We start from the raw sequence: 10369 nt of genomic DNA on the forward strand, positions 1-10369 counted from the left end.
GGTTAGCTTCGGAAGATCGATTTTGGTCTAGAACGACCCTTTGTTCACTTCCCGAGACTTTAGATAGCAATTGTGGAATCTGGCTCAAATGATACTGGGTGTGGGACCCACTTTTCGTCGAAGCGAGCTCCAAATGGAAATTCCGCCTTCACCATTGAGTCCGAAATATCATTTCCAATCAGATTCCATATAAGGTTTGTATTTTTCCGACTCCGAACGAGTCCGAAACATCGAAATTTAAGTTTGGAGGGTTGTAAAATTTTGACGCGGCGGTGACGTGGCAGAGCCACGTGACGACACGTGGCAGAGGTGGAAATTTCCAGATTTTTAAGAACGAATTTCGTCCAAATTTTTGTTCAACTTCAAATTGAGATTGCTCCTTCATTTTTAATCCAAATTAAGTGATTCAAAAGGCAAACTTCAAGAGAATTTCGAGGGGAATCTAGCGGTGATCTCGAAAACGCGAGGGGAGGCTTCGTTGAGGTAAGAAATCAATTTTTAGCCACTGCCAGTGTGATTTTCGGATGTTTTGTTGTTGAATTTTTGAAATGTGAGATCTTGATCATCGTAAGTCCGTTTTGAGTCATTCTTGTGGCTAACTTGTAGAGTTTTTCGCAAGGATCGTCGTGGTATAATCTGTTTGGGTTGAAAGGGTCTCGTTTTTCCGGAAATTGATGATGAAAGGGCTGTCCTTTTTAATTATTGTGGCTGATTTGCGGTGTTGTGGGCATCTGTTTGTGCTAAAATTTTGGGATATTAGTTTAGTAAGGTAGTTGGGACGTTTCCACGGATTCGATTTTGAGATTCTAAGTGTGGGCCCCACAATCCCGTTTTAGACCCGATTTTGGGTCCGTCTCCGAAAAATATAATTTTAGTGTCAATATATTCGTAATGACGAGGTGATTAACCTTTTGTTAGTGGGGAAGCATTTGGAGACCGTTCGGAGAGGAAAAGATCCGGTACCGTGAGTTGGAGCACGCGTGATCGGCTTTCAGGTAGGCTATGGTTTTCTCTCGTGAGATTGAGCATGTTTAGGCAATTGTTTATTGATTTGCTTGAGTATGGAGGGGTTCGGGTGTCGAGCATGCTAAATTTCTATAATTCCTGCCTTAGACCTTATTTCGGGAAAGTGTTGGATTATGACAGCATGTCTCTTGATATTATTGAATAGCCATATCTGGTGGTGTATATGATAATATTGATTTGAAGTATGTTTGGCCTTAGTCTAGGCTTAGACTAGTGTTGCCATAGACTTGCGAGATTTCGGATGTCGTTGGGCAGTAGAACTTTTTCCGACGTCGTTTCGGACGGTTAGCTCCTTGTAGACTGATATAGCAGACTTGAGTCTGATAGTCGGTAACTCAGCTTATGACCTTGTATCCATAATGCCCTGCTTTTATATCGGCTACAAATACCCGGTTAAAGTCCGTGGTCTAGCTTACTCATTATTGGATACTTCCTCGGCGATTTGGGGTATATGAGGGTCGGACTAAAAGGATTATTTATGGTAATCGGTTTGGTGATATTTCCCGCGACGGATGGTTGGATATTGATTCTTAGCTACAGTACCCGGTTAGAGTCCGTGGTCCAGCTTACTTATTCCAGGTTTAGCTACAGTACCCGGTTCGAGTCCGTGGTCCAGCTTACCTGTGATCTGGTTTCAGCTACAGTACCCGGTTAGAGTCCGTGGTCCAGCTCATTTATGTCCAGGCTTAGCTACAGTACCCGGTTCGAGTCCGTGGTCCAGCTTACCTGTGATCTGGTTTCAGCTACAGTACCCGGTTAGAGTCCGTGGTCCAGCTCATTTATGTCCAGGCTTAGCTACAGTACCCGGTTCGAGTCCGTGGTCCAGCTTACCTGTGATCTGGTTTCAGCTACAGTACCCGGTTAGAGTCCGTGGTCCAGCTCATTTATGTCCAGGCTTAGCTACAGTACCCGGTTCGAGTCCGTGGTCCAGCTTACCTGTGATCTGGTTTCAGCTACAGTACCCGGTTAGAGTCCGTGGTCCAGCTCATTTATGTCCAGGCTTAGCTACAGTACCCGGTTCGAGTCCGTGGTCCAGCTTACCTGTGATCTGGTTTCAGCTACAGTACCCGGTTAGAGTCCGTGGTCCAGCTCATTTATGTCCAGGCTTAGCTACAGTACCCGGTTCGAGTCCGTGGTCCAGCTTACCTGTGATCTGGTTTCAGCTACAGTACCCGGTTAGAGTCCGTGGTCCAGCTCATTTATGTCCAGGCTTAGCTACAGTACCCGGTTCGAGTCCGTGGTCCAGCTTACCTGTGATCTGGTTTCAGCTACAGTACCCGGTTAGAGTCCGTGGTCCAGCTCATTTATGTCCAGGCTTAGCTACAGTACCCGGTTCGAGTCCGTGGTCCAGCTTACCTGTGATCTGGTTTTAGCTACAGCACCCGGTTAGAGTCCGTGGTCCAGCTCACTTATGTCCAGGCTTAGCTACAGTACCCGGTTCGAGTCCGTGGTCCAGCTTACCTGTGATCTGATTTCAGCTACAGCACCCGGTTCGAGTCCGTGGTCCAGCCCACCCGTGCCCGACCTTTGGCTACAGCACCCGGTTCGAGTCCGTGGTCCAGCCCATATAGGTTGACTCATTAGCTATAGTACCCGGTTCGAGTCCGTGGTCCAGCTTGCACGTGGTGTATTCCCAATTCCTCACTAAAGCTTCAGTTTAGTCTTGATTACTCTCATCTGTAGGTTGAGGTTTTGGAGGTTGGAGAGATTCCGGTTAAAGTCCGGGACGTAATGAGATCTTGGAATATGATTGGGAATGGTTCAGTTACAAGTCCGGAAATTGGTAATATTGTGATAGACCTTCTAGCTCCATTATTTTACTTCAACTGTCAGTCCATCTGCCGGGCTTATGGGGGTCCGTGCAGGTGGTTTCTTTTATTGTGCACGAGCGTACCCGTCGGGTTTATGGGAGCCCGGCGGAGTTAGTTAGATTGCTTGTCTTTGTTGCCTGTACGCTCGTGTACATACCCCCCATTTACTACTCTTTGCACTTGATGTGACCCTTTATTTGCATTTCAGTTTACTTTTGCTTATCTTGCTCAGTCGGCCGATGATGCCTACTGGGTACCTGTTGTTTTGGTACTCATGCTACGCTCTGCATCTATTTTGTGATGCAGGTCCGAGCACTAGTAGCCAGCGTTGATCGAGCTTGGAGTAGACTTATCTGGAGACGGGGGTGAGCACACGGCGTTCTGTACTATTTCGGTCTCCATCTGTATATATAGACTTGTCTTCTTCCCTTCGAGACAGTCCAGTCTCTGTTGTCCAGTTTTGGGACTTGTACTCATTTTGTAGTAGCTCTGTACTAGTGACTTCCAGGTTCTGGGAGGGATCTTTATTTGTATATAAGTTTTTGGTTTGCGTCCGCCTGTTTATATTGTTATTTGCCTACTCTTGTTTGATTTCTACCCTCAGACCCATTACTTGTTGTTCCGGGTTACGGGTTGGCTTACCTACTGGTGGGTTATAGTAGGTGCCATCATGACTTGATAAATCGGGTCGTGACAAAAAAGTTGAGACTCCCTTTTTTTTTGTTTAAGGGCGTCGTCGTCTTACCTCTGGAATGTCGTCGATCCAAAAGTGGAGGAGCCTATGTAGAAGAAGTTGTAGAAGAGCACCATCACGGTTCAGGTACCGTGTGTACTTGGTGTTTAACCTCAGCAATATCTTCCATCAGAACTACCAGTTTCTCATTGCTTTGCTAAGATTTCCTTATATTTCTACTCGCTTGATTAATTTTTTTTATTTCATTGATACTTTGTATTTCTTTGAGAAATTTGAAGGTTAGTAGGTGACATAGCATGCCATATAATCACACATGCATCATAAAATTAATTTTTTAGTAAGTGATATGACATGCTATATTATGATTTCATAATTTATGTTGGCGAACTTATGCTATTGCGAGTTTTTCTAAACTTGTATAAGTGAATTGTGTTAAATATACTCAAATGAGCCCCTTCTTACAGTAATAATAAATGCACAATCGCCAAGTCTTTTGTAGAATGAACCTATGATATGGTAATTGGCTTAATTATCATACTAGAACATCACAATTCTACTATATTATCATTTGGGGTTAACAGATCTACTAAAATTTTGATATACAATTGATTAAGGCATAATATATAAATATGTTATTTAACATGGCGTCAACTCATAATTATGTTCTTCAACTTTGGGTGTGCACAAGTAGACACTTGAACTTCTATAAAGCTGAACAAATAGGTACATGCATCATATGTGGCATGAAAATTTGTGTCCTACGTGGTGCCCTACATGTATTATGTCATGTATGAATCATGTCTATCTACTTATTCAACTTTATACAAATTTAAGTGTGTACTTGTGCATACCTAAAGTTGGAGGGCATAAATATGAGTTGATCAGACGAAGTTAAAAGACATATTTATGTATTATACAGTTGATTAATCTGGTCAAAGAAGATTAGAAACTTGAGTTATGATTCACAAGCATATAGGATACAAGTAATTTGAGCATAAGTATAATTGTGCATTAATAGAAGTTAATTGAAGGCCCCTGTTTAATGATGTCATTATATAGCTTGTTATTCACCTAAGACTGAGATTAGATTTTAGTTGAGCAGCGTCACTTTGAAGCATTAAGATACTAATGACTAAAATTTAAAAGTGGAGGTTAGAGATAACAATGTTTTAACACGATCTAATTGAATAGATTAATTGGTTAGATAGGGTTATTAGAGAGTAAAAAGTTTGAAAATTACTATACTTGATCGAGAGATATTTGTTGTTATAGAATATTTATGATCAATAGAGATTAGTTCGATAAAATTATAGTGAACCTAATGAGAAGGAACTCAACAATTGGAAAAATCATATCGCTCGCCCTCCTTAATCTTATTTTCAACTTCATCCTCTGTTTATTAATAACTTTATTGTTGTAGTATTTTTTGATTAACCAGTTTAAAATAAAAATCATAATATTAATAATCAAAAAATTGTTCTTACTTATTTCTTAAAATTTACATTCCAAAACTCCAAAGGTAAAGTTAAACAACTTTTCAAGAAAGAATTAAAATGTTTTCAATTACTTTAAATGAAATTTAAATAATAGATTTGTTTTTAACTCCTGAAATATCAATAAATTGTGATGATAATCCATATAATATTCTATTAAGCATCTTCAATTTTAAATTATATTCATTTTTTATCTTTTGGGTGTGAAGATTTCACAAATTTTAAAAGTTATTGATTATTAAAGAAAAGACATAAAATGACATTGAAATTGTCTCAAATTTTCAAAAAGACACATTAACTATGCGGGCGTCCTATTACCCCCCTAAACAATTCCGAACATATATTATTACATCGTTTTTCGATCAATTACAGATTTTAAATGGCAAGTGTTATCACACACCAATCATTGTGTGACACGTGTTAATTTAATTTAAAATATATTTTTTTCATTTTAAGCTTTTCTTTATTTCTCTCTCTTAATTTTGACTTATTTTAATTTTATTACTTTAATTTTATTTTAAATTCTACTTCATCTTCCACCCCTACTTTCAAGTTACCCCTTCTTCCATTTTCTTTCTTTCTTTCTTCTTCTTCACCTCCCACCCTCACCTCACCCCCACCCACACGTCAAGTTGAGCCCCTCCATTTTCTTTCTTTTTTCTTCTTCTTCTTCAGTCAAATTTCTTTCTTTCCAAAATTATACTATTTTTTAGACTTTGTTGAGTTATTGATAAAACTAATTATTTTTCTAAGAAAAATTAAAATTTTGAAGGTATCATCAATTAATTTATCTCATTTTCATATAACTTCAACACTAGAAATGAGAATCAGAATTCTTCGAAAATTGAAAGATTTAATTGAAATTTGGATAAAAAAAACTAACTAATACCTACTAATCATCTTGAAATCTAATGGGTTTATCAAATTGTTCGATTGTAATAAAATATTTAGATATAATTTTAAAATTGAAGAGAGTTAAATTATTAGTACTATAAAAGGGAAGTGGAGTTGTGGTAAAAAGTGACATTGAAAGTGAGAAGTTTCAATGAATATGACAATGAATTTTTCGAGAAGAAGAAAGAAAGAAAAAGAAAAAAATAATAAGGAGAAAAAGTTAAAATAATAAGAAAAACAATAAAATATATTTTATAGCAAAATACTTGTAAAAATAAAATTATATTTGTTGTCACGACCCAAAATGACAAGTCGTGATGGCACCTATCACTACTAAAAAACTGTCAAAAAAGGACAGCCAAAAGCGACGGACTGCGTCACTTTTTTTGTCAAAATCAACGGAAAAGCGACACAATCACCTCCGTTGCTTTTTAGCTCGACGCTTTTCAAAAAGCGATGGACTACGTCACTTTTTTATTTTTTTTGTTTTAGAATTTTTTTTAACAAAAGCGACGGAGTCCGTCGCTTTATTTTAATTTTAATTTTTTTATTTCTAAAAGGCGACGCATTCCGTCCCTTTTCTGGAAATTTTATTTTTGAAAATCCAGAAAAGCAACGGACAAAAGAACCATGTCCGTCGCTTTTCTGGAATTTTAAAAAAAATAAAACCCAGAAAAGCGACGGACAAAACCACGTTGTCCGTCGCTTTTCCTGCACTATTTTTTACAGCAAAAACTGACAGTTTCTGTTGCCCACCTGCAAATGCAATTCAATTCAATTCTACACTATTCAATCCAATCAAACACACACAATTATAAACAATCTTTACAAATCATAAAACAACAAACTTAAAATAACATTTAAAAGTATCTAAATCACAAATTAAAGACTTATAAAGTCTTTCAAAAATTCAAAAAGTTCATAAATGTCCAGAGAGTGGGATATACATAATCATCCTCATCACTCTCGTCATCGGTGTCATTGGGAGCCGAAGTAGTAGGTCGACGAGCGAGGTTCATCACTTGTTCTTTGATTTGCTGAACGGTCTCACTCATGCTTTCTTGTTCAGCTACTCTTCTCTGCTCTGACTCTGCTAGTGCCGCTGTAAGTTTAGCTATTTGATCTAACATAGCAGCAATCTGAACACCGTTAAGTGTCTCGGCTTGACATGACGATCCAATACCATCTAAGCCTGATTGGAGTCGTCTTACATCATTTCGAGAGCCTAGACCATATACTCTACCCTTGTGTGTCCCCCCTACCACTTTTTCTTTTCAAATCTGGGTGGAAAGTTCAGGTGTCAATTGTACCGAACTATCTAGATTCTCAGTACGTACTGATGAAAGTCATTTTGCATATTAAATATAAAAATTGACATCAATATATATACATATCATAAATATATTCACTATTAATATATATTATTCATATTAAATAACTTACAAAAGTTCGTTCGACCCTTTCCTCCACCCACACATCCGGATCCGACTCATTTTCTTTCTTCCTAGCATAAGTCTTCTTGAAAATCTCTGGTTCAATGGGAGTGCGTCCCAATTCTTTTTCTTATAAGTAAAAACTGAAATTTATAACGATATATATGAATCAACTAATTATTTATTGAAAAGTTTGAATTAGAACTTACCATCTCTTGAGCAATTGTTCCAACCGTCTTTGCACCTCTGGTGTGCAACGAGCCACCTTTAAGTATGTCCTTCTAGCCAGGAGGTAGAGCAGGCATCGTATCATCTGGTGTAGCACTAGGTGTAGTTGTAGACAAGGGTGATATGCACAAAACGTTGAGTCAATGGAGGCCTACCGGTCATAGCATCTAACTGCTCGCTACTGGAATCTCCAATCCTCATGGCAAATAACTGAGGAGATGTACCTATGGGAGATGGAGTGCCTGCCGATAAGGGTCGTGCTCGACGAATAGCCTGTAAAGGTAGGTCCTCGTAGCGTCATGAAGGTAATGCATGTGAAGTAGATGAAGCACCGATTGGTCGACGGTAATTAGGATAATATTGTTGAGGATCCGCCGTACCAAATGGAACAACAAATAAATAAGTATCTGGCTGATGCACTCTGGCGCAGAAGAAATAGATCATGCAATATCCTCAGCATCTATGGATCTCCTAGACTTCTTCTTCTTAGCATGTTTAGTCTGGCTAACTCCAAGATCTTCACGATGTCTATCACCGTCACCGCCTGATGACATCTGTATGCAAATTTACATGTATAATATATATAAAAATCACAAATTAAATAAAATTAGCAAAATCACTTACATATATATACTAGCTAGCTTTCATTCTACACTATTCCTCCTCGCTTGTTTCAATTCCATCATTCTCCCATTATTCCTCCTCAGTTGTTTCATTTTCATTATTGTCCCATTCTTCATCATCAAATGATTCATTTTCCTCATTCTCGGATATTTCTTCCTCAACATTCAGTATCTCATCATCAGATACTTCTTCTAATATGTGTTGAGGAAGTTGTAGTGTAGTTTTCAATTCAACATCAACTTGAACAATTGCAACATCATTTTGATACGCCACATCTAAGACAATGTCAATTTCAATTCTTCCCATAAGCTTACTTTTTATAACAACCCACCAATCATCTTTGTCTCTATGCAATGGATATGGAGCGTAATACACTTGTTTAGCATTTTGTCCAATAATAAAAGGATCATAACTTTTGTATTTCCTGGTGTGCTTAACTTCAATTATATTATGTTGATGGTCCACCTTTGTGCCTCTATGTGATGGGTCAAACCACTCATACCGAAACAATACAATCTTCTTCTTAGTCCAACCTGAATACCTCACTTCAATAATTTGTTGAATGACACCATAATATTCAACAGTTTGATCAGTACCATCAACATCACATTGTATGTAGACACCGCTATTATTTGTTTTCTTGTTCCTAGAAACTTCTTCTGTTTGAAACTTAAAACCATTGACACAATACTTAATCATTGTCAGTACTTGAGATTCAGGTCCAAGTGCTACTTCTTTCACTAATTGCAAATGTTGGACACTTGAGTATTCATCGTAAACCTATATGATTGTTATTTCAAGTAATATTATTTAGTATAACATGAATATATTATTAAATATTTAGTGATTGCACACTTACATAGTTCCTCAGCCATTAACACAACAATGAATTCTATCATACGTCAATCCTAACTTGGACACCAAACACTTTGCCTGATAGAAGTTCTTTGGTATGTTAAACTCTAGATTAACTAGTTCACCCAAAAGATCAACCATTGAGTCCATAGCTGCATTAGGAACATTCCAATCTGATTTAATATTCATTAATCTAACCGCAACTGACAAGGCAGAATGCGGACTCCCTTCACATAGTGGAAGACTAGACTCTTCTAATTGACCATAAAAGCGTCTTCTTTCTTCATTAGGAGCTTCATCAAAATATTATTCTGATTCCATCCCACCTTGAACCCCGAAAGCATCATTAATCATTACATAAACCCTATCATGTTCAACCCTAACCTGTTCAACCCTAATTTGTCCATGTGGTGCAACCATATTATATACATCCATAGACATCGAATTATAAAACATACCATCCAATCCATCACTTTCTCCATGATCAATCCATACAAAATATCTAGGCTTAAATCCATTATGGTACAAATGAACCATAACTATATCTGGTTTAAAAAAATTTAAGCACTTACATGCACTACAAGGACACCTAACCAATCCATTATTCTTGAAAATGTCAAGTGTCATTGTATGTTCAATAAAATTTCTAACACCGTCAATAAACTCAGGTTTCAAACCAGCACCAGTTTCATAGTGCATATTATACATCCACAAATGATGATCCATCTACAAAAATATAGATATTCAATTATATTATAAATAAAATCTAATAATAATTTTACTACATTAATTCATAGTTATATATTTATAATAATTACTTAAAATCCCAAATTCAAACTAGTAATAGTCCTAAAACTAGTTTAGTATTGACTTAACCACATTATTTATTTTAACTTATTTAAACAACATAACAACTTTAACTAGTTTAGTTTTGACTTAATATAACAACTAAATCCACCAACTAAACCACATTATTTATTTTAACTTATTTAAACAACTTAACAACTTTTTAACTTTAACGAGTTTAGTTTTGACTTAATTCCAACAACTAAATCAATTAATAAAACCACATTATTTAATTTAACTTATTTAAACAACTTAACAACTTTATAACTTTAACTAGTTTAGTATTGACTTAATTTCAACAACTAAATCCACCTACTAAATCACATTATTTATTTTAACTTATTTAAACAACATAACAACTTTAACTAGTTTAGTTTTGACTTAATACAACAACTAAATCCATCAACTAAACCACATTATTTATTTTAACTTATTTAAACAACTTAACAACTTTTTAACTTTAAC

This window comes from Solanum stenotomum, chromosome 1 (assembly GCF_019186545.1).
Source record: "Solanum stenotomum isolate F172 chromosome 1, ASM1918654v1, whole genome shotgun sequence".
NCBI lineage: Eukaryota > Viridiplantae > Streptophyta > Magnoliopsida > Solanales > Solanaceae > Solanum > Solanum stenotomum.